The sequence below is a fragment of the Mauremys mutica genome, chromosome 11 (genome assembly GCF_020497125.1).
Source record: "Mauremys mutica isolate MM-2020 ecotype Southern chromosome 11, ASM2049712v1, whole genome shotgun sequence".
In the NCBI taxonomy this organism is placed as follows: domain Eukaryota; kingdom Metazoa; phylum Chordata; order Testudines; family Geoemydidae; genus Mauremys; species Mauremys mutica.
Genome location: NC_059082.1, coordinates 76,217,855 through 76,242,232, shown reverse-complemented (window position 1 = coordinate 76,242,232; position 24,378 = coordinate 76,217,855). Strand labels below are relative to the sequence as shown.

General features: G+C 43.0%; 1 protein-coding gene across 16 annotated transcripts in view; it reads right to left on the bottom strand.

The window, feature by feature from the left end:
- Positions 1-24,378, bottom strand: part of SDK1 (sidekick cell adhesion molecule 1) — a 664,468-nt gene that overhangs the window by 452,374 nt on the left and 187,716 nt on the right. The gene's annotated exons all lie outside the window — the stretch shown is intronic.

The window sequence follows — 24,378 nt, the reverse complement described above, 5'->3', positions numbered from 1 at the left end:
AGTATGGCTAATCTTCACAGCACAGGACCAGGGTTCCCTTGATCCTACTGCAGACTGTGTGCAGGGCTATTCCACCAGAATTCCAGTAGAACAATCTTCAGGCAGCTACAACTTACAATGCCTGCAAAAAGCCCTAAAGAGCTGAAAGTGTATCCAGGATACACACGACACAACAGTATCTCAGCGGTGCAACCTCTTTGCTGCTACTCTGGCAGCAAGGAGGGAGAAGTGCATAAAAACCGCCACATCATCTCAACACTACCACAGAGACACCCTTGCTCTGAGGTGATCCTGTTTCCTTAGCTAGTTCTAGGACCAGATCACACCGACAGCATGATGCAAAGAAGCAACTTAGCACCAGAGTTTACTTGGAGGAAGGGGAAAACTATAGCTCAAGATAAATAAGTTATTTGTTTCAAAAGTTTACTTGTGTGAAATAATATTGCTAACAGAAGCTTATTTCAGAAAACATTTCACCAAAATTACTTCAGTTACAAGTGCTTTGCTCAAGGTTTACACTAAGGATTAATTTTATCAAAGTAAAAAGATGTCATACATTGTCACAAATTACACAATTGTTAAATTCACTTTTAATCAACAAAATGAAAGATCAAAACAATAGTTTACACTTTTCTTCCAGCAGATATCATCAGCTTGGAAAGCGAAGTTATCGTGTAGAATAACTACACTACATCATAATGGCAACTGATAGAATTGTTACTAAAGATAAACTTGTGAATAGTTACATTCACATAGCCATGGAAGCTAATATATAGCACTACATGGGGAAAAAACAAGCACAGTAAATACTTCTACTCACTGAGATACGCTACCTTCTGATGTTTCCCAGTAGAACTACTACAATAATATAGAGTAATACATAGAGATGGTAGTGAAAAAAGGCAGAACACATTCAAAATTGTGCAGTTAAGTTCAGTTTGCTCCCATTTGGCTATATTAATATTTCTGGATTAAGTTAATCAACTTTTTAAATGTCAGAAGTTACCTTACAACTTTGGAAGTGTTTTTGCTTTTGCCAACATTTAGATGGAGATCTATATTCCCATGACCTAATTGACATCAGATTGTGAAAATGGCAGCGTCGGTTTGATATTTTTGTCCAAACACAACATTTGATGGAGGAGTTTTCAAAAGCACTCAATGTTGGCCTAACTCTGCTCCCAATGGCTTCATTGGGAGCAATTAGCCCAACAGTGAACACTTCTGAAATTATCACTCTTAATGATTCATGCATTTTTGCAACTAGTAACTCTCAACCTCTGGCCCTAAAAAGTGGGAGAGGAAATAATGCTGAAGATACTTCAGCCTGTAATGATGATGTATCCATTTTATTTATTTAATTATTTACATAGTGCCAATATTTTTCATGGCTCTTTCTAAAACTCCATTTCGGGACAAGTATTTTAATTTACCATGTTGTTACGCCCCTGTTATTTTACAAGAAAGAAAGAAAGAACGAACATCTACCAAAAGCTAGAAGCAAACTAACAATTCTGATCTGAAACTTTGTCCATTTCAGGCCTTATTTAGCAATTATCACAGAAAGTCTCTACAGGGAAGATTCTTTTATAAACCATATTGTTATAATATGTATTATGAAAAGAGCTAAAATACAACATAAATTTTATGTGGAAAGGCAAAGTGATAGCCCACACGAGTCAGAAACTGCATTAAATAATGCAATCTAATGTACATTAAAACTTCCGTCTGTCCTGATTTCCAACAATGCTATATAATGGACATGCATTTCCAAACTTTTACAGGACTTCATAAGATAAACTAATAGCCTTTGGAAGAAGCAATATAGGCTATAGTGTGAATATGTACGTGCAAAAACCAGTAGTTAAACATTTTGGAAAACACATTTCAACCCCATCAACATTAATTGAGTTAATCGGCCAGATCCAAGAGTGTGCCTGGTTTAATCTTCCTAGTAGTCAAAAAACTATGCAATAGGTGGCCCATGATGTTGAATCTGTTGTCTGAACTGCAGTTCAGTGAACACAGTAATCACTGTGTGAACGTTGCTTGAGATTTCACTCATTGATTTCCTTGGTGTATTTCTTCTTGAATATTTGTGTGATGGTGTCAGCCATTCACACTTCACTAGAATACTTAAGCCAGCAGTAGTTTTCTTTGGGCCTTAAGGTTAGACCTTGGTGTCGGATGAAGGAACTACAAATCCATGGCAGCTATCATTTCCACTTCTATCCCACTGTTATCGCTAATGAGTCTTCTAGTGTAGATCAAATTGCAGAGAAAGTTTCACTTAAATCTATTCTGGCAGCTATAACCCATTCAAAAGCAAAGATGAATGGACATGGTCCTTGGATTTCTAAGGGGAAGACTTCTTTAGAATACAGACAAGAGAATTTAAAAGTTGTAAGTACCTCTCAAGAGAGATTTAAAAATTAAATTGATCCTGTAAAGGCATTGTCAACTGCATTTATAAGAGAGAACACCTTTTTATCAAGGAGAATTGAAATGATAGAAACTCAGTTTAAACTTAGAAAAAATCAGAATCCTTGAAGTCAATGAAGCTTAAACTATTTATTAGAAACTAAGAACCAAATGTTCCCAACTTATTAATGCACATAGATGTGAAATGTACCAAACAAGTAGTATGGGAGAACACTAACAGAACTGTCAATATATGCTCCACCCTGGTCCTAGAGAGTATAGAGATCTTACTGCAGCCGCTCTGTAGCTAGGAGGAAACAGGCAAAGATGTAGAAAAGTACACGTTTCTCCTCTCTAATCCAAGCAGTTTCCAGATCAATAACCTGCCTGGAAACCACTGATGGAGGAACCTGCAATAACTCCCTTTCTTTGTCTGCAAACGAACTTGGAAAGTGCAGTTTGGGGAAGTAGCCTGTGGGTAACTAGAGTGTAAGAAAATGCCAAAGTTAAGGTATCATCCCCTTGTGTGTATGCATTTTAATACTGTCCTTGGTATATCATACACCAGCAGTTCTCAACCAGAGGTCCGCGGCCCCCTGGGGATCCACAAACAGGTTTCGTGGGGCGGGGGGGGGGGCGGTGTCCACCATGCTGGGCCAGAGTTAGACTCATTGGAGCCCACCACACAGGGCTGAAGCATATTGGGGGGGCCTCAGAAGGAAAAAGGTTGAGAACCCCTGTCATACACTATTTTTTCCATGTAACCACAATATTTGAAGGTTTGAAAGCAGCTGTTTAATATTCATTTTTATCCTCACCATTCGATGAGTGAGCTGCCAGTGAGGGCTCAAATATGTCTTCCATCACACTGGAGTAAATTCATAGTTACATCATAGTAAGTACAAGTAAAATTTGGCTAAAAATAAGGGACAGATCCCCAGGACCTATTTTTCAATACAAGTCCCTGCTTCATTCACCAAACATCATCCAACCTGAATACTGAGATTTTCATTCTGCAAGGTGCTTGAACATTCCTGTGAGGTGCTGAGTACCCTTAACTTCCACTGACTTCAATGGGTGTTTGGGGTGCTCAGCCTCTCGTCGGATTATGTCCTTAACAAAGCAGGGACTAATACTGAAGAAAAACATACCATGCAACTGTGTAATTAAATACTGCCTCACAACTCCCCTTTGTTCCACATACATCAGAGATAAATTACTAATTACCTATACATGTAAATTTCTAATAGAATATTGGTGGATCATTAGTGAAAAAAAACCCTATGGGTTAAAAAAAGAAATCACTGTGTATATATTTAAAAAAAAAACTGCTATGATTCACCCAAATCACTACAGATGTTCAAAGGATCACTAAAGGCACATGACTCTCTCTCTACCAAATCTCATGTCTCTAACCCTAATAACAGGTTCTAAAGCTATTTTTTATAACACTTTTGTGAATTAATTTTAAATTACAACTCCTTATTTTTGCCCCTTCTCTCTATATTCAGAAATACTTGAACAGTTCTTGTTCAAACTTTCCAAAAACATTCACCCGCAAACATAGACCAGACCCAGAAAGTTTCGGCCTGAAATTTAAGAAAAAGTTACATGGAACTGAAAATGGAAACAGGCGGATTTATCTGTGAGTGGCTATGCACCATCTATAACATCACTATGACACAGATACATGTACAAGGTGAAGTGATGCAATTAATGTTTGCATTCCCCTTGATTTACAGTCATGATATTTGGTACACATTCACTATGAGACACTGAGTACTGGGGGGAAAAAACCAACTCTTGAATTAGACATTTCTGTTACAAAGGTTCTAATATTTTTTAAAATGTATCAGTTTCTTCCATGAGATGCTCATGTTAGATATAAGACTTCTTTTGGAAAAATCATCATTTGACATTACCAGCTCAATTTCATGGATTTTAGTAATGAAAATTGCTGAAAGCAAACGAGTGCACTGGAAGCAGCTATGATGATAGCCACAGCCACCCTAATGGATCAACCTACAAACACTTCATATGAATATAATTATTCACATGTCGAGGTGCATGCAGCTTCTGAATCAGAGGGTGGATTTCTTTCTACTACTGACAATTCTGTGTTAAATGCCCAAAAATATATGTGGCAGTGAATATATTGCAGAAGATACTATTTAATACAGAAAAAGATCATAACTACAATATTTTAAAATTGTATGTGACATTGGGCAACATGAGGAAGATATTATAACAATCATACTGCGATGTGTCACTGTGAGTGTTACAACCCATCAGTTCCCTTTAAATGTTGGGTGACAAGCGCTGGGTACCAAGTTCCCAGAGAGGAGCAATGCAGGCACTCCAGACTTTAGGTAGTTCCATCTCTCGTCCATAAACGTTCACACACTTTGTGTAACAGAATTATTTTACCTGGGCTGCTGGAATCGAAGCAGTACAAATACCCAGGGTACAGTTAGCTTAAGTTAAAATAAAAGATCAACCCAATAGCTCCTAGCACAGTTCATGGGGACAGTCTAGTAAAGGGGTAAAAGTGTGAACATGTCTCATTGTAATATCTCTACACTGCCCTCCCGCTTACAGGATACAGCCTTATATCTTCCTGCTGTGACTACTACTGGCCCAACTCTCAGTTTTCCATTTCCAGCTCCCATTCAGTCTATTATCCAGATTTCCTTCTAGCCTACTGTTCCTGCTCTCACACAGGTTCCTCCTTAGATTGATCGCCTCCTGATCTCAGGATAATTCTTCCTTGTCTAGCTAGTCTGGTGATTATGGAGCCCTCTTCTGACTAACTGTTGAACTGGGTAACATAGTCCACTGGCTGGAACTTTCCCTCCAGCTCAACCAGATTGTGGAGAAGTAACCCAATCCTTTCAGCCAGCAATTTCATTACAATATTACTGTTTTATTTGTTTTGCAATATTGAAAACAATTATATTCCTATATACTCAATTTTTTTAAATAAAAACACTTATTTGCAGTTTCAAATGTCATTTAAAAACTGGTGAATTGCTTTTTTTATTTTATCATTTATGAAATATTCTAATACTAAAACAAAAATAAAGCTTATTGTTTAAACAAAAGTTCTGTAACAGCAAAAAAGATTCCAAGTTGAGGTCTTGAGTGTCAAGTTACAGCCCAAAGAGAAATTTTATGTCTTGAGTTCATAGTTTCAATAGCCTGAGAAGTCCGGTTTGCAGTGAAAGTTCTGACATGGTCTTATTAACCAGTGCAGTGGTTAACCATTACTGTAACAGTAAATTTTAAAACATGACACTAAAAAGAAGATATAGATACACCTGAAACCATCTAGTATGTTATGTAACAATTATCAGGTGCCACCTTGTATTTTCAAGAACTCCTTCCCTCTTTTATTTACCACACGTACAACAGAGAAACTGCAGCTTTACCATCTTAACATGCGAGCATCTTTTCTCTTAACAAATTGGGTTAATCTTGAGTCATTACCTAGTATATATTAAGAGACTTTTACATATCTGAGCCTGAGGGAGTTGGAGTTTGTAATCAGACATGACTTTTAAACAGCCGCTCATCTTTATATGAAGGTGAACTTAAAAAACAAAACAAAAAATTTTCATCCTGGGTGTTTTAGGTCATCACACAAGATTGCGCCTTGATTCACTCTCAGATTGAAGTGTACATTTTAAACAAAGCATATAGTGCAAGCTGAGCAGTTGGAAATAATTGGAGGGCTTCAAATTTCTATTTTAATTTGACAGATATTGGGTTTCTGAGCTTCTGCAGTGAACACTGATTGAAAATTAATGGTGTGCCCCCAATGTTTTCAGAGGAGCTTCAATTCTCTGTACTGAAATTCTCCTAAAATATAAAGCAGTGCAATATTCACTTGCTGGAGGAGATTGAGATTTTGTACTTTGAGGATTCCAAAAGACAAACAAAATTTTCTAATTCAATTATATTGGATTAATGGCTTCTTTTAAAAAAAATTAATATGGATTCACTCCAGAACCACTCTTGATTAATTTTCAGAACTTCAGTGATTTCATGCATGCCGTTTCCCTCTGTAATTCCAAAGCCACAGCTACATATTTACATAATTTTATTCTAAATGATACAAAAGCTGCAGACTGTGTCAAATGTATACAGAACTGGAAACTGTATTAGTAACTGCTTGAATCGTGGAGTATAGATGGTTATGATAAATCTCTTTTCACAGCTGTGGCAGCTGTTGAAAAAGAGATGGTAGAAGTGTAAGTATAATGCCCTCTCCTCCCCATGCGCACACACAAAATTCCAGTCCTGAGTAAATAATTTCCTGAATGACAGTAAATTATATCCAAATCAGTACTGCAAACTGACCTGATGTAAAAAAGTTTCCTCCTGTTTAGCCTCGTTTACAAACCAATCTCTCCTGTTATAATGGACGACAGTCAGCTGCTTTATGTCATGCTATCATTCACAAATTCCTCCTGAGACTCTCCTCCTGCTGACTCTTTTCTAACTTTAACAATGCAGGCACAAGCTGACGGGAAGAGCTACGGGCTACATTTCCTATATGAAATTCAGGAACTGGAGTTCCATCTATTAAAATAAGTAAAAACCCTAATATAAATTAAAGAGAGCAGAATACCACAATGGCAATAGCTTCCTGTAAATCTAGTGACAATGAAAAGCATTGGAAAGCAAAAAATTAAAATAAAGCCAAAACCATACACGTCAGACCTTCTGAACTATACATGAATAAACATCACCCATTAATATGGAAAGGTGTAAAGGTAATCTGGCCCAGATTGTGGTCCACATTCTGACTCTTAAAATAAAGGAGTCCTCCTAGTGGCATAAGGCTGGCAGGTAAGCCTTACACCACTACCCCAAGCAATTTCCAATGTGGGATGTATCAGGGACTTGCCCTAGGACAGGAGAGAGCATGGCCAGAGCACACTAAACTCCCAGCTATCCTGGATTTGTGGAGCAGCCAACATGTGTCCATGTGAGGTGCCATAACACTGCTGTAGGATGAATCAGGGGCCAGGCCCATAATCTGGAAAGCACAAAGCTGTCCTAAAGCCACCTTTGACTTCATATTGCCACCCAGGCTACAACTCATGAGCATTGTCACTCAAGAAGGAAAAAACCCACAAACTTTTTGTATATTAAAAAGTTCTCATTCACTTTGCATAGTTTATTAAATATTTTATCTTTTTATATGTATGAGCTACAGCTGCAATGTGGTATACTACAATTGTAAATTATTTTGAACTACTGCAGCAGTCACCTACCTCTGATAAAACTGACAATTCAAGTGACAGGTAACTAAGTTAAAAAGCAACTTTATCAAAATTGTATGGTGCTAATTACTTATTCAGTTTGTGTTTTCAGTAGATACTTGACCAGCTAGCATCTGTGCACATAGTTTTTATTGTGAGTTGTAGATTATCCCTTGATTAGGCCTTTAAAAATAACTCTCCAGAAAGATTCAAATCACGCACAATTTTAACAGTCAGGAATGACTATTTACTTTAAGAAACAAGGTTTTTCTCCTTCTTTTAGACAAAAATGACAATTTGCAATACTCATTACCACTAATGGTTCTTATATCTTAATAGTTACTCAAGACTAAATTCTGTAAAGTAAATATGTATTTATTACACAACAAAACAATAGTTGGAGTACACCCTTATTCCATTAAACAAATACATAGTAACTATCCTTTTTGTTTTTCATATGATTACAAAAATTATCTTAAATTAGACCCAGGATTTTAACAATTTATAATTAGTAATTTATTTCCCCTGTCACTAGATGTGCTTTAAACACTTTGCAATACTTTCTGAAATAATCTAGTTTAACTATTAACATTAACAGTTCTTCCACATTAGCTACTATGAATATGCATCTATTATTTCTATACAGTTAACTTTTGGCCAATGCCATTTCAAAACGGCCAACGCGGACTTCAGCAGTGGCTTCACTAAGTTCAAACATTTACTGTGAGGCAATATTTCTTTTCAGAAGTATTACCAATATGTGCAAGTTTGTGTGCTGTCTGAGAACTGATACGCAAAGAATATGGGGAAGAGAGAGCAAAGAGTCTCCTGATCAATATAGCCAGTGGCCAAATGTCACAGTCTGTCTCAATGACTGGTAGTACTTTACTCAGGTTGGCTAAGGCTTCAGTTTATTGCAAAGATTGGGGTATAAGGTAATCTCAGAGATAGGGTGACCGTATTTCCTATGCTGAATACAGGACACCTGGTAAAATTACTCATATTCAAGTGAGTTCAACGGCAATCAATCGTACAAATGTTCAAATTAACATCAAGTTGACTGAGCCCCTGTAAAAAAGAAATACTGCGTAGTTGGATTCTTTTTCTTTACCTTCTTATCTTTAAGGCTTTAGGGTTCACACGGGGAAGCATGACACACATACCCCTACCCCCCACACACAAACGCACACATGGGAGTGGTGACACACACACACTCCCATACAACTCTCTCACACAGCGGGGATGACTGACTGACAGGACCCTCCCTGCCCAGTGCTCTCGACCCTCCATGCCTGGCTGGAACTCCGGGACAGACCCACCTCTCCTGGTACCTGGCATCGCATCTTACCGAGACAAGACATGGGGGGCGGCATGCAGGGCCTCTTGCCCCCACTCCCAAGATTTCTGCCAGGGTTCACATCAAAATGTGGCCAGCAGCCGCCTTTCGGCACTGCGGGAGGAAGGGACGGGAGCTGCTTCCAGCTGCACGGGAGGAGGAAGGGGAAAGGGATGACCAGGCCTGTGTCTCTGCAGAGCTCATCTCTTCCCCTTTCCCCCGCCCCACTCCCATGTGGCTGGAAGCAGCTTGTCCTTTCCTGCCTCCACAGTGTCGAAAGGCAGCTAACACCTCCAAGCTGCTGCTGGCCACCGTCATAACCCAGCCACCTCCTGTCCCCTGGATACAGTGCAGGCAGGAAGGGGTTAAGTCCTAAAGATGCATTGTGCACCAGGGCCCAGGGAACCTGACTGCAGGGGCTTCAGAAAACCAGCCAGAGAGGTGGCTCAGCAGAGTAGGGTGCCTAGGGGAGGGAGCAGTTCCACAATCCCTGGGGGCAGGACCCTGGAGGGGTGGCCGAAGAGGATGCTAATCTCCTGCCCCAGGGGCTGCTGTGGAGCCTGCAGGTTGGGGACGTGAACAGCTTGCAAATCGCTCCCCCTGCTCCCCGCCACTCCAGTGCTTGGTTGAGGGGCGGAGAGGCTTCCCTGTGCGGGGCTTTGGCACATGCAGGGCTCAGCTCCTCCTGGCCGAGCCAGAGGGTCTTGGGCTTTCCTGGGGCACCAGCCCAGCCAGAGGCAGTGGGGGAAGGAAGGAGCCTGCTGGCCAGGCTGTTTGTGAGCTGAGCATTCCGACCTAGGGCTGGTTCTCCGCCCAGTGCTGGGAGGGGGATGCACCCCACTGCGGGGGGATATGGAGGAGCAGCAGGGCTGGGGGGCAGGAGGTGAAGGGACAAAGCAGGGAGAAGACAGCGAGAGGGGAAGAACATAAAGGGCCAATGGGTGGGCAGCAGAGGTGACATGTAACCGGCTGCTGCTTGGTGCCTGTCAAAAAACACCAACCACCACAGCTTGCAGTGTGCAGCCAGTGCCAGCCGGAAACAAGATGGGGGGCGGGGCCCTGCTGGCTGACAGCATGCAGCAGGGGCTGCGCTGAAGGACCAGCAGGGAGAGCAGCTGGCCCCGTGCACTGTATCTTCGCCCTGCCACCAACCTTGCACACCCACCCCCATCATTGGCTACTGGACCCCCCACTCACCACTAGTGGGTGGATCTGGCCAGCTGCAGGACCCGCTAGTACTGATGGGGGGGGGAGACAGAAAATACGGGACAATTTGCCCATTTTAAAGAAAAAGTTGAGACACCTGCTGGAGGGCTTAAATACGTGACTGTCCCTTTGAAAACAGGACATCTGGTCACTACTCAGAGAGCACGGGGATGATTTACAAAATAAACAGTTATGCTGCTTTGCAAAGTTCATGACAATGTTGCTCAGATTGCGATAAGAATCAGCTAGAAGAGTCTGAGATTTCTGTTAGGCAAATAAAACAACAGAACTGCATTGCTCCTGCTATTTGCCCCAGCTTCAGTCCAAATGTCTTTCTCTTCAGTCTCCCATTGATCACTGCCTGCAGCATCCTTAGCACCTGTCAAAGAATCTCTTGGACTTTATCCAGCATTCTCTATGCACAGCTTTGCAATTGTTGGTTCTCTGTCATACATAGGTTACCAGGTACCCATTTTATAATAATATACTCTCTTCCTTGGTCATATCCAGTTATACATCCTGGCTTTGCATTGGATTTGTCCCTGGAACTCCACTCTCAAATTCTCAGGATACTCCAGTAACACTACAACTAGCTAGTGTCTGGCATACAGGGTTCTTATAGAAGAATTTCCCTGCACTGTTGGTGGCAAGCTGGGAATCCGTTGGAACGCTTGTTGACTTGGGTGCTCAAAAGTTTCTGTCTTTCTCCAAGATTTTCTCCAAAGAGCTTTGTTCTTTTCAGAATTTGCCTATTCTAACAGCTACTATAAGAGGCCGACTCCCTCCATGTTGGCTCCCAGCTTCTTTCTGATGCACAGACTGTTTTTACTCCCCTCCTCCACGTTTTGTTTACACACTCTGCATCAAGCCTATATTCCAATCAGATTTCTTTGATGGATGCTTAGCGCTCCCCAGCATGGTTTTGTTGTTACATTTTATTTTGCTCTCTTCTACACTGCCACCAGTTCCTCCTGCCCCTCATTTTGTTAGATGTCATTTCCACTTTTCTTCTTTAAATTAAACCCAGTCCATCACACTATACCTCATTTAGATGCTGTTTAAAGAAATAATTAAAGTTATACTAGGAATGATGCACGAATCAACAATGGATCATGAAGAACAAAATATTCTTCATTGCTGCTCATCAGTTTTTAAACTACACCCTCCCTCTCCACCATTCCTGTCACTATTTTTTCTTGCAAGAAAGAGAAATACACATACCTAACACACAATCGCTATAATGAAAGTTGAAGTACAGGGTTTTATTTTATTAAGGGATTATTTTGAAAACAAATTAGCACATTGGACTAATTTAATATAGGTAATTAGTACTCAAGATCTTTTTTCTAGCTTTATAAGAGATCCTATGTAATATATGAGCGCAATCTGAAGGGTTCATTACTTTTGGTTACTTGAAGACATTCAACTCTCTATACAACATTTGTTAGTTTCAAGATTGGCTCAAAAAGGTTAAAAACCAATAGCTGAACTGTTTCAAGCTGCAGAATTTCAGACGGCAATAAAATGCTCTAATAGATACAAGAAAACAAGGTTCATGCCAGCAAAATATCATTATGGATCAGTAACTCACAATTATATAAGAGCCAGGGGTCAATGATACCAGCACACTGCATATATTTAATCCAATTGCTCTGAACATAATTTTAATAATCAAATTATGGTGCATTTGGAGCCATCGCAAGGAGAAAAATGGCTGCAAGTACATGAAATGATAACCCTCTTATATGGAAAGTTGATCTATAAAGTTCAAAATAAAGGTTATATACCTATGACCCAGTCCTGGAGCATTTACTACTGTGAGTTTGGATGTCAAGGAAGCAGAGTGACTACAGATTTTCCTCTGCCCAAGTCATCAGCAGGGGGGCTTTCCTTTGAAGGACTGTAGATATTGCTCCCCTTTGTCTGTTGAAATATGACGTTGCTCAAGTGTCATGATCAGCAAATGAGAGGAATCCAGATATGAGAACAGAGCTTAAAGATCATAATGGATTGCCCTGAGTGCTCATTGGTTTATACGGTATTCCTTTCTTGTCTGGATCAGGCTTGGGCTCCATCAGTGTCTCTCGTCCCTCCAGGCAGACACCTGTCGTGATAAATATCCTGACAGTCTCGCTTATTGGAAAGTCTGATTTGCAATTGTTTGGATTCATCCACCATCTGAATGACCTGAGACTCCTCCTGGGGAGAGAGTCCTTCACTGAGAGGTGGATAAAAGTTTGTTGATGGAGGGATGAGAGGAAGCTCTATAGCAACTTCATGAGAGCATGAGATCACTAAGAATAACCACACAGGAGACCATTGATCCCAGAAGAGACTTTCCTCAGCCTCTCCCATCTCTCTCCCTCACTGGTTGTTGGGGGACTAAGGTCTTTGACTTTTCCGATAAGTCCACTAACACCTAATTCATGGGTTCACTGAATAGCCTGCCCTCAGAGAATCTTGAAGCAGCAAAAAGCAGCATAGCCAGTGGGTCTGACTTCCAGTTCCAGAGCCATGTGTGTCAACATGCCACCACATTGTAGCCCATGGCCATCGCAGTATATTGGAACACAACCAGGAAGGCAGCAGATACCAGTGCAGCAGCTAAGAATATCTTTTTTAGAGATGTGCCTAGATTTAAGGCTGTTCTGTATTTTAGTGATTCTGTGTCAACCAGATTGTCAACCCATGCTAGACAGTGCTAGTCTGGCAAAACGATATAGTGCTTTACATCAGTAGATCTCAAAGCTCAAAGGGCAGCTGAAGAAGCTTAAAAAATTGCTTTTCTTGATGATTCAACCCTCCTATCTGGAAGGTCCTCTGGTGGCAGAGCCTCCTCTGATGGAATTGTTTTGTCCTTTACCAGAGAGGACAGGACTGCATAAACTTTAAGGAGGGAGGCCAGATCTGATTTTGATTGGTTGACTGTGTAGTATTGTCTAACCCAGGGGTCTCACACTCCCAGCCTACGGGTCATCTGTGGCCCAAGAACCTCCTCAATGTGGCCTGCGTGGCTCCAGCAATTTTGGAGCCGGGTTTATCCCTTGGCCCCACCTGCTGCACCCCGGGCACGCCCCCCGAGCAATTTAAAATGGGCCGGGGCCCCGCCCACCACTGGCAGTGCAGCGGAGCCGAGCGGCTTCCTGCCTGCTCGCTCCACATGGCTGCCAGCCCCTCCCTGCGGCCCCTGGGCGGGGCGGAGCTGTGCCAGTGGTGCCTGGAGACAGCAGTGTGTGGAAGCCTCCCAACCCACCCCACCTTGGAGCCCCAGGTAAGCACCGCATCCTCTGACCCCCTCCCAGAGCCTGCACCCCCTGACCACCTCCCCACATACCTCTTCCCGCCCCCAAACTCCCTCACAGAGCCTGCACCCCCTCCCCCTTCCCACACACACCCCTAGCCCCCAAACTCCCTCCCAGAGCCCACACCCCTCCCCCCCTTGAGCCTGCAACCCCACCCCTCCTCCTGCACCCCCACCCCTGCCCAGAGCCTACACCCAGCACTCAAACTCCCTCCCAGAGCCTGCACCCCAGGCCCCCTCCCCCACCCAAACTCTCTCCCAGAGCTCAACCTCTCACCCCTTCTGCACTCAAACTCCCTCCCAGAGTCTGCATCCTGCACCCCAATCCCCTACCTCGGATCTCCTCCCCCACCCAAACTCCCTCCCAGAGCCTTAGGCAGGTGACGGGTGGAGTTTGAGGGGGCAGAGTTTTGGAGGGCAGGTTCTGGGTGGCATGAGTGACATTACTGGCCCGCTGGGAGGATTTGAGGATTGGCACTGGCCCTAAGGTAAACTGAGTTTGAGACTCTTGGTCTAGCCACTGTTCTCAGCCTTTTGGACTTCCCTGGAAGCTCCCATCCGTCCTTTATAATTTTATTGTTAAAGGCAAATGAGGTTCTAGCTGAACCAGAGGGGTAATGTCACTTAGTGGTCTTAGTTTCCCTATTAGACAGGTTTTCCTCCTCCTCCTTTGCCCGCTTGCTGAACTGGCAGACAGAGCTGAGCTGACAGAGAGGGGCATGCTGTCGAATGGAGGGAGGCATTCATGGCAGGGGCTCCTTACCAGGCTTTATCTGCTCTGGGTCCATTTTAGTACCTTCTGGCTGCCACAGCAGCCACAGGGTGAGGGGCTGGACAGCTGCTGCACAATCAACAGCCAAGGCTGTGAGCAAAGACTCCCAGGGGATGGGCAGGAAGCTTCCTTGGCCCTTTCATATTGTGCTTCAACCTATGCTCCCTCCACAGCGTGGGTGGGAAAGGAACTGCCACTTCCTGGGGCCACTGACTGTGCCAGACTTTGGAGATCTGTCTGCTTTCTGGGGGGTTCTCCTAATTGAGGAGGGAGGCTTCAGGAAATGCTTCCCTGGCTGAGAGGGTCAGGAGACACAACAGGCACAGATCTCCATCCAGCCACAATCAGTTGAAAGGTGCAGAAGACACGGTTTCTGGCTTTTCCTTTCTTCTTCTCTACCATGCTGAACTCTGCTTGGGTGAGCAGGGTGGGGAGGTACCGAGAGTCCCAATAACTATAGGAAAATGGGCAATCCCATCAAGATCTTAAGTCAATTGAAGTTTTCTTTTTTAAATCTGCTCTGCAGCAGGGAGGAGCTGGTTTGCCTACCTGCAGCTAAAGAGATAGACACACTAGTAATTTTTCAGCGGTTAAGCCATGTCTCCCCTGCCAATGACTGACAGGTTTTGTCTGCCTCAAAGGCTGCATGGAGCAGAGACCCAATCTCATGTAACTGTGGACAAATAAGAAAGGGAAACCCCTTATATGTCTCTTTCTCAGGCCCCATCTATACCAGTCATTCATATCTTATAATGTATATGAAAAAGCTAAGGCATGGGGAGGGAGGGAGGGAGTTCCTGGAGAGCACCAAATGCTTTGGATTAGGAAGAATAGGTGGGCAGGTCTGGTCAAGACACTTCTGGTCATCTATCAGTTCATTTGAAACGCTGTGGTAGTAGCATTGGGCTTATACTAAACTATAGCGCTAAACTAAACAATAAATGTAGAAATGTAAGAGACTGAACATTGTATCATTGATGTAATTTACACTCTTCAGAGAAGTCCTGCTGATATTAAAGTAAAATCATAACAAGCATTGTACTAAAGGGATTTTGTTTAGCTCTACTTAAATATACAGTGCAATGCAATTTAATTTTATAATCTGTAGTTCAGACAGAGTTGTCAGCGTGCTTGTTACAATAATGGATAATGTAAAAGATTATAACAAATTAAACTGGGAACAATAGATTACAAGAAGTGTGAAGAACTAGTAAAAATCCTATTGCTGAATTAAAATAGGTTAAAAACCATATTGCTGAACTATTTTAGGTAGAAGATCTGAGTTGTAAAAATAAGGTTCATACTGAATTCTGATTAAGAAAATATATTTAAATTCATGAGTTAAATCCAGGGTGGAGAGTCAAACGGTAGTAAAAGATAGGTTTCCTCTGATAATTCAAGAAAAATATGGGATCCATACTAACTAGTTATTATCTACTGCACAGGATTGTGCAGAAGCATTCTGAGATTTTGTCCCAGCTTCCTAAAATAATGTAGCTTCTAAACATACTAGGCAAAAAAATATGGGCAGAAAAACTTCATCTCCAAAATAATCAGTGGAGAAAAATGGCTTGACAAAGTAAAAGATGGAAAGGAAATGAACCCTTAAAAACATGAGTATTAAATAAGAGACACTCATTCCGTCTTGGAAATGCACCTTGGAATATGCTGGAAAATGGATAGATACATGTGAGACATGCACATGTTAGACCTCATGCAAATTGCATCATTGTTGGTAAAAGAAAGAATCCCTTTAGTCTGACTGCAAAAGTATCCAACAGTTGAACAGGCGCTAAGAGACTTGATTAAATTCTGAATTTGCAGGAGAAAGCACTGGTGGATATCATTAGTCTTTTCCTCTTCTTACTTGTATGAGTCTATGTATTAAATCTCTTTGGAAACAGAAGAAAATTTATGGGTAAATTTGAATCTGTCTATCAATAATATAAAATCAGATCAACTAATACAATCTTTATACATGAAATTGCATCTATGCTCATTTTCACATCACCTAGTTATGGTGCAGGAAAAGAAACTGGTGCTCTAGGTGATGGAAAATGAAAAAGAATTAGGCCCATGGAAACAGAAAGGTATTAGTCTTGTGCACATACTCAGGACTGGGTGAGGAAGCCAGGCATACAAGACTGTCAAGAGTGGTATACGCAATATTCTACATATTGAATAATAAAATTGCAGAGTGCTCTAGATTCAGATGTTTCTTAAACCAAGGGTGGGGAACCTCCGGCCCACTGCTTCATTTAATCTGGCCTGAGGCAAGTCTGCACACTGCAGGCCAGAAGCTCTAGGCCTCAGCAACCCCAAAGCTCACCAGGTTGCCAGAAGTCCAGACGGCTCCACACAGCAACCAGCAGTGACCGGCATGTCTCTGTGGCCCCTCGGAGCAGAGGTGATCAGGGAAGCTCCACGCGCTGCCCCCCAGTGCCAGCTCCGCAGCTCTCATTGGCCACTCTTCCCAGCCAATGGGAGCTGTGGGGGCTGCGCCTGCAGATGCAGATGCACCGTGCAGAGCCCCCTGGCCCCTCCGCCTAGGGACGGACATGGCAGCCGCTTCTGGGAGCAGTGCAGAGCCCCGGCGGGCAGGGGAGCCTGCCTCAGGTCCACTCCACCACCGACCAGGAGTCGCCTAAGGTAAGCACCACCCGGACAGAGCCCGCACCCCAAACCCCCTGCCCCAGGTCAGAACCCTCTGCTTCACCCTAACTCCCTCCCAGAGCCCACTCCTTAAACCTCTGGCAGCCTCTGAACTCCCTGACTTCTGGTAGCCTAGGGGAAGCACCAAGCCTCCGCGCCTTCCCACAGGGCTGGAGACACAAGCGCAGGCTCACCCTGCTGCGGGGGGAAGCCCTGAGCCTCCACACCTCCCCACCCCACCCTGCGGGCTGTGTGTGGCCCATGATTGATTTTTTCTGTGCAATAGTGGTTGCTGATAGAAAAAAGGTTCCCCGCCCCTCTCTTAAACCATCACAGACACTGGGTAGCATTGTACCATAGACTCATAGACTTTAAGGTCAGACGGGACCATCATCTAGTCTGATCTCCTTCACATTGCAGGCCACAGAACCTTACCCACCCACTCCTATAATAGACCCTTAATCCTTGGCTGAGTCACTGAAGTCCTCAAATCATGATTTAAAGACTTCAAGTTATCGAGAATCCACCATTTACACTAGTTTAAACCTGCAAGTGACCCATGCCCCATGCTGCAGAAGAAGACGAACCCGCCCACCCCAGGGTCTCTGCCAATCTGACCCAGGGGGAAATTCCTTCCTGACCCCAAATATGGCATTCAATTAGACCCTGAGCATGTGGGCAAGTAACTCTACTGGGACAACATGGGTAAATACTAATCAATATGACAAGGGTTGTAGAATCAGGCCATAAGGGTTTGTCTATACTGCAGCTTGGAGTGAGCCTCCCAGTCCAATTTGACAGACTCACGCTAGCGGAGTTTGAACTAGCACAGTAAAAATAGCCATGGAAATGTTCCAACTTGGGCTGCGGCTCAGACGAGCTTGAGAGCCCAGGCTGGAACATCCACATTGCTATTTTTAGAGTGCTAGCTCAAGTCCTGCTAGCTTAAGTCTGTATACCCGGGTTAGGAGGCTTGCTCCCAGATTTAGTGTAGATATACCTTACGAGAGCTCTCCCCTGAAATAAGTTATCCTTATTATTCTACACAAAATGTTTCCAGTTTTCTACCATAAATTAACATTAATTCACTGCTATGTTCCTTAAAATTAACATGGCTTAATGCCCTTTATTTCCTTATTGTTTCATGACTATTACAGATGAAATCAATATATCTGTACGTAAGCTTTGCTAATTAACTTGTGCTCTCTTCTATTTGCTCTGCAGGAGAAAAGCACAAAACAATGTAGGATTGACTATTATTTATTCATTTTATAGCGACACTGAATAACCATGAGTCAATTTCAGGCCCTTTAATTTCCATTTTCTATATAATTTCCCCTAAATTTTGCTTAGTTCTAAAATTATAATAGACATAATACTGACACCTTATCATCATCTCAGTCCTATTAATTTATATTGCAAGATTTACAATCGGATTTTGCTAGCTTTTAACCTTTTCCTTTTTAAAAAAAGAATATACTGCTTTTAAAAACCTAAAAAAATCCATCTGTTATATGGCTGTAGATGCAAATTGGTTAAATTCATAGGCTCTTTCAGTATTCATTTCTTTGATGGGATATTATTACACTCTATGCAAGAATTTAAGTACTGAGGTGTTTGCTTAGATTCTCATTTCCTTTTTGATGTGCACATTAACTTATATCCAAGATGAATTTGAGATAGAATATAAAATTCTTATGTGCCTTTGTCTATTTGAAAAAAGGTTATTACCCAGTTAATTTAAGAACTGATGGATGACAGGGATCTGGTTTATTCTGAAATGTTCTTTTGTTTATGTGCATATTGTGTTTTCCTTTGTGTCGTTTTACTTTATCAGGAGACTGTTTATTTTGATAAGTACAAAATGCAGTTGTCTTTGAGTAACAAAGTTGCCATCAAATTTGTTAATAACATGTAAATACTTAAATGACAACTCATACACATTATTTTTGTTATTATTCATTATTTTCTTTTAATAGCCTGGGATATTCTTTAAAGTCCAGTAATCAACAACCCAATGGAGTTTTTCCATTTGATATGTCTATAATGGATAAAATGTCATTTCCTTATTGAACTTCATAACTGGAAGCTCAAGCATATTGTCTTAACTGAGATCTATATTTAATTGTTGAATATTGATATTTGTGATTATTCTCATATTTCATGGTTAAATTATTCTGTATGTACATATGATGCCTTACCAAGTTTACACATCCCCTCTAGACATTATATGATACCCAAATAAATAACATTCAAGATTCTACTGACTGAGATTTCCCCTGTGAAATATTGTATTATCACTATTGGTATTTATGATATTTATTATCAGAGCACCTAGGAGCTTTAGTCATGGATCAAGACCCCATTGTCCTAGCACTGTACAAGCATATAACAGAAAGACAGTTCCTACTCCAAGAAGCTTTTAATCTAAGTATAAACCAAGCGATAACAAATGGATACAGACCAACAGGGGAGTATAAGGAAACAATATGACAATAATGATCTGTACGGTAGGGAGTGGTCTCAGTATACCAGCAGCCTAATCTTTGTCAAGTTTTTGATAGGTATCACAGCAAAGAAGAATTTTGAAGAAGGATTTGATGGTGGATAATGAGGTAGTTTTGTGGAAGTTTCTGGGGAGCATCTCCCAAGTGTGAAAGTCAGCATTGGAGAAAGCACAAAGATGCTTGTTTGAAAATTTTAACAAGTGGGCAATGGAGGCTGGCATCATGGGCTGATTGAAGGTGAGCATTGGCAACTCAATAGCAAATATGAGATGATATGGTGGGTATCGATCATGAAGGGCCTTGAAAGTGAAGACAGTCAGTTTATGTTTGATGTGATAAAGAAGGGGAAGACGGTGGAGGGATGCAAAGAGAGGAATGACATGGTCAAAGTGATAGGCTAGGAAAATGATCTTTGCAGCAGCATTCTGAATAGATATAAGCAAGGCAAGACTACATTTGTCATAGCCCGAGAGAAGGATGTTGCAGTAATTTAGATGAGATTATGAGAGGTGGGATGAGAGTTTTAGCTGTGTGGATAGATAGCAATCACTGTATCTTAAGGATGTTATGCAAAAAGAATCAGCAAGATTTAGACATAACCTGTATAAGAGGACACTTACATTACTGGCCATGACATGCAGGATAGTGGTATATTCCACAATGATTTAGGGAAGGGATAGTGGGAAGAGCTTGTGCGGGGAAAGACTAGGAGCATCTATTTTAGCCATGTTGAACTTCAGCTAATGGCTTACATATCCACCAGGAGCTGTCACAGAGACAGGCCAAGATTTTGATTTGGATAGAAGGAGACAAGTCTGGAGTAGACACAGATGTGTGAGTCATCTGCATAGAGATGATAGTTGAACTTGTCAATGAGATGCCAATGAGATGACCCAGAGATAAGGTATGGAAGGAGAAGAGAAAGGGACCAAGGACAGTCCTGTGGAACCCCACAGAAAGTTGGAGGGCAGATGAGGAAGATCCTCAAAATGACACGAGGAAAAATTGATTAGAGAGGTAGGAGGAAAACCAGGAAAGGACAGAGTCATGGAAAACAATGGAGGACAAGATTACAAGAAGTTCATAGTTGACTGTCAAAGATGGATGGAAGATGAGGAGGGGGAGTACCAGTTCTGAGCTACAGCTATGAAGAGGTCATTAGAGACTTCAGCCAGAGTAGTTTCAGTGGAGTGCAAGGAGCGGGAGCCAGACTAGAGAGCGTATAGAATGAAATTGGAGGATAAGAACTTCAGACTGTAAATGTAGCTAGGGTGTTCAATAGGCTTAGAGATGAAAGGGAGAAGGGAAATTGATTGGTAGTTGGAGAGTTAAACTGGGTAAAAGATGGGGTTTAAAGGTGGAAGAAACTAAAATATTTGTACTGCGAGGGGACGGAGCAAGAGGAAAGAAAGAGGCAAGGAAGAGGATGAGTGTGCATGAAGCAGACCAGAGGACGACATGGGGTGACTGGGGAGGGTGGAGGAGTTAGAGTCGGAGAGCAGACACCTTCTGTGTTTGTGATAGGGGAGAAGGAGGTGAGAGTTGTAGGAAGGAAAGGGAAGGGAAGGCAAGCTGAGAAGAAGGGAAATGCCACATTATATTTTCTCTGTTTTCCTCTTTGAAGAAGTCAGCAAGATTGTGTATGGACAGAAAAGTGGAGGCAGGGGGAATGGAGGGTTTGAGGAGGGAGTTAAGGATGGTGAAAAGGCAGCTGGGATTGTGGATGTGGGATTCAATTAAGTTGGAAAAGTAAAATTGTTTAGCTAGGAAGATGGCAGAACTGAAGAAGGAGAGAACAAATTTTTAGTGGAAGATGTTAGTCTACTCACAGAATTTCTGTAGGAGTCATTCCACAGCATGAGAGCAGGACTGGAGGATGTGGACGCTGGGGTGAGACAAGGCTGGAGGAGAATATTTTCTAGTCCATTCAAAAGATGAAGTATGTATGAATTAGATAAAGGTGGTGCTAATGGTACCATACTGCCTTCAGAACTAGTTTTCTCCATTTACAAGTAATACTACAACCTTTACCTGATAATCAGTGAGGCAACCTGCAGTTTTAAATTTTTCTTTCTTTATCTAAATTAAGTATGGTTATCAAGTGTGTTACAATCCTAGAAAAATGCAGGACATATATTTTCATTTACTGTTCAACCATAATTCTTAAGAATCCAAGTAGAAGGTGCTTGAAATACTTGTACAATACCTAGAAGCTTGGTAATTACTATTTGTGATGACACCAAGCCCAAAATGCATGACAATATCAAAAATGCTTCTTGCATTGATAAGGATTTTTTATTATCAAAATGGCCTATTGATGCCTATATAGATACAGTACAGATTGGTAAGCGTCAAGAAATCTTTAGCAAAAATTTATTCAAGTGTCTCCAGTCATATACAAATAAGTATACTGTACTTGTACAGTTAATTGATTTATAACCCTGTCTTTGTTCTACCTCTTATGACATTTAGATTAGATCATTGGTTCTCAACCGGGGGTCTGTGAGCCCTTTCAAGGGGGCTGCAGGGTCCTGCAGCTGAAACCCCGAGCCCGAGGACCCCCACCGGGCTCAAGCTGGGAGGCACGGGGCTGAAGCTCCAAGCCCTGGTGCTCCTTGTGTGGCAGAAGCCCGGAGCCCATGGGCAGAGTTGGGGACATGGAGGGCATTGCCCCCCGTTGCAGCGCAAGAGCACAGCAATCCCGGCGGCAGCTCCACACCTCGCTCTTCCCCTGCCCCCTGGCCAGGTCAGAGGCAGGAAGCCAGAGCCGATGTAGTGGCACAAACATCTCCCTGGCAGAATTTTCTGTCTAGGTTGTACTGAGAATGCTCACCCAAACTGAACAGGCTCAGTAGGTAACTGCTATTGGTGGGAAAATGTGCCAGCTGCTGTTTTTGCCCTTGTGTGGGGCAGCTGCTGCTCTGGCTGGTGCATGGAGCAGGCAGCGGCAGCATTCCCTCCTCTCCTGCTGGTGCACTGAGTAGAAGCTGCTCCTCAGCTCCCAAGTCCCAGCCCCCTTTGCTCCCGCAGAAGCAGCTGGTAAGAGCCACCCAGTTGGGGATACCCGGCTCCATGGCTGGCAGACCCCTCCAGGAACAGGGACCGCAGGGGACCCCTCCCAGCGCACAGCCCCTAGTACTCCTCTCCCTACACCCTCCCTGCACCCTGAGCTACCCCCTGCCTGCACACAGCCCCTAGCTACCCACTTCCTGCGCCTTAAGCTGTTTTCAAACTTTTTGAGCTAAGCCCCCCGCCTCTGAGTTATAATTTTTGGTTGCCCCTCCCCCCCCCAGACGGGTGGCCTGCTGAGGTGAGTCAGGGGGTGGAGGTGGCGCTCCCTCCCTGGACCCCGCCATGCGGTTGTGGCTCGAGCCGCGCTGGCCCCTGCCCTCCCTCCCAACAGAAGTCAAACTGCACCTATGCCCAAGACCCCTGCCCCAGGCTCCCTCCTTCCCCTTCCCCCTGCGTGGGCCCTGGAGTTTTTATAGCGTGTCAAGGGGGGCCTCAGAGAGAAAAAGGTTGAGAACTCCTGAATTAGATGGTCTATTCTCTTCCCTTCTTCAAAAAGCTTAGGAGTGAGCATTTACACACATAAAAAGTGTTAGTGAGAGAAAGACAAGCTAGCAATATCCCTTGATTCAGCAATGAACCATTCCTGAAGGGGAAAAAAAAAAGATGAGGTTTTATCCATATGGATGGCCAAACTTTGTGGTTCAGAGATTTCTAGTCCATTCAAAAGAGGTTTGTGGATTAAGACAGAAAAACTGAAGTATTAGAGGGGAAAGATGTTTTAAAGTCTTCTAAGGAAATAAATCCAATTCAGTGAAGCTGGATAAATCAGTTAAGGCTAAAACTTGGATGAAAACTTTCAGAACTAAAAGTCTGTTGGTGAGACTATAACTCAGACCAGCAACTCGATTTGGGAATTTTTTTCTACTTAAAGAAGTGAAACAGGCAAAATTGATAGTTTCAGAACTGTAGACAATTCAGCCCAACAGTCTTAACTGCATTACTCTGCGTTGCCATTCAGCAAGAAACTCTGACTAGATTGCTCATCCAAGGCTCAAACCTTGGGCAATCAGGGGCTGGAGTTCTCTGGAATGAAGGGGAAAATCCCTCATGGCACTCAATAATAATCACTGCAGCTCATTAATGAGTAACCGACTGCCTACAAAAGAAGACCTGTCCAGTTCTCTGCTTGAAAAACTATGTTGAGGGAAAATGGGAGTATGCTGAACCCTCTGGTAGGAATGTGGAGGACCCTCCCTCCCCTCCCCTTTTAATTAAAATAGAAAAGACTACAGTTTTCCAAATAACAGCTGTCTTCTAAATGATAGATTTAAAATAACTATTTGGGGGACTGAGTTGAGCCAATTAATTAAAGACAATGTACTTGATTCTCCTCTTGCTTAGACAAATGTAAATCAGATATAACTTGGATATGAGAAGAGCATGGGCGGCACGTGAACCCCATTTGAGGAGGCTAGTTCCCTGCCCTGCCCCTTCTGCCCCTTGCCTGCCGGAGGAGCCCTGAGCTCTAGCCCACCAACCCCAGCTGCCCAGAGTCCCAGACCACTGGCTGGCCCGAGCCCCAGTCCGCTGGCTGGCCTGTGCCCTGGCCCTGCCCACCCCAACTGCCCCGAGTCCTGGGCCACAGTCCGGCCTGAGTCCTGGGCTTCCCAGAGCCACTGGCAGCCCCAGGCCGCTGGCTGGCCAAAGCCACCCTGAGCACCAACCTGAGCCACCCTGAGTGTGGGTGGGGCCACGGCCTGGCTGTTTGGGGAAGCTTAGCCTCCCCTCGCCTATTATACCCATTGCCCATGGAGAAAAGATTCAGGTATAATCACACCATCAGTCATTACTGAGACTGAAAAAATCACAGTCCACATTTAAAATTCCAGATTATTCATACACCT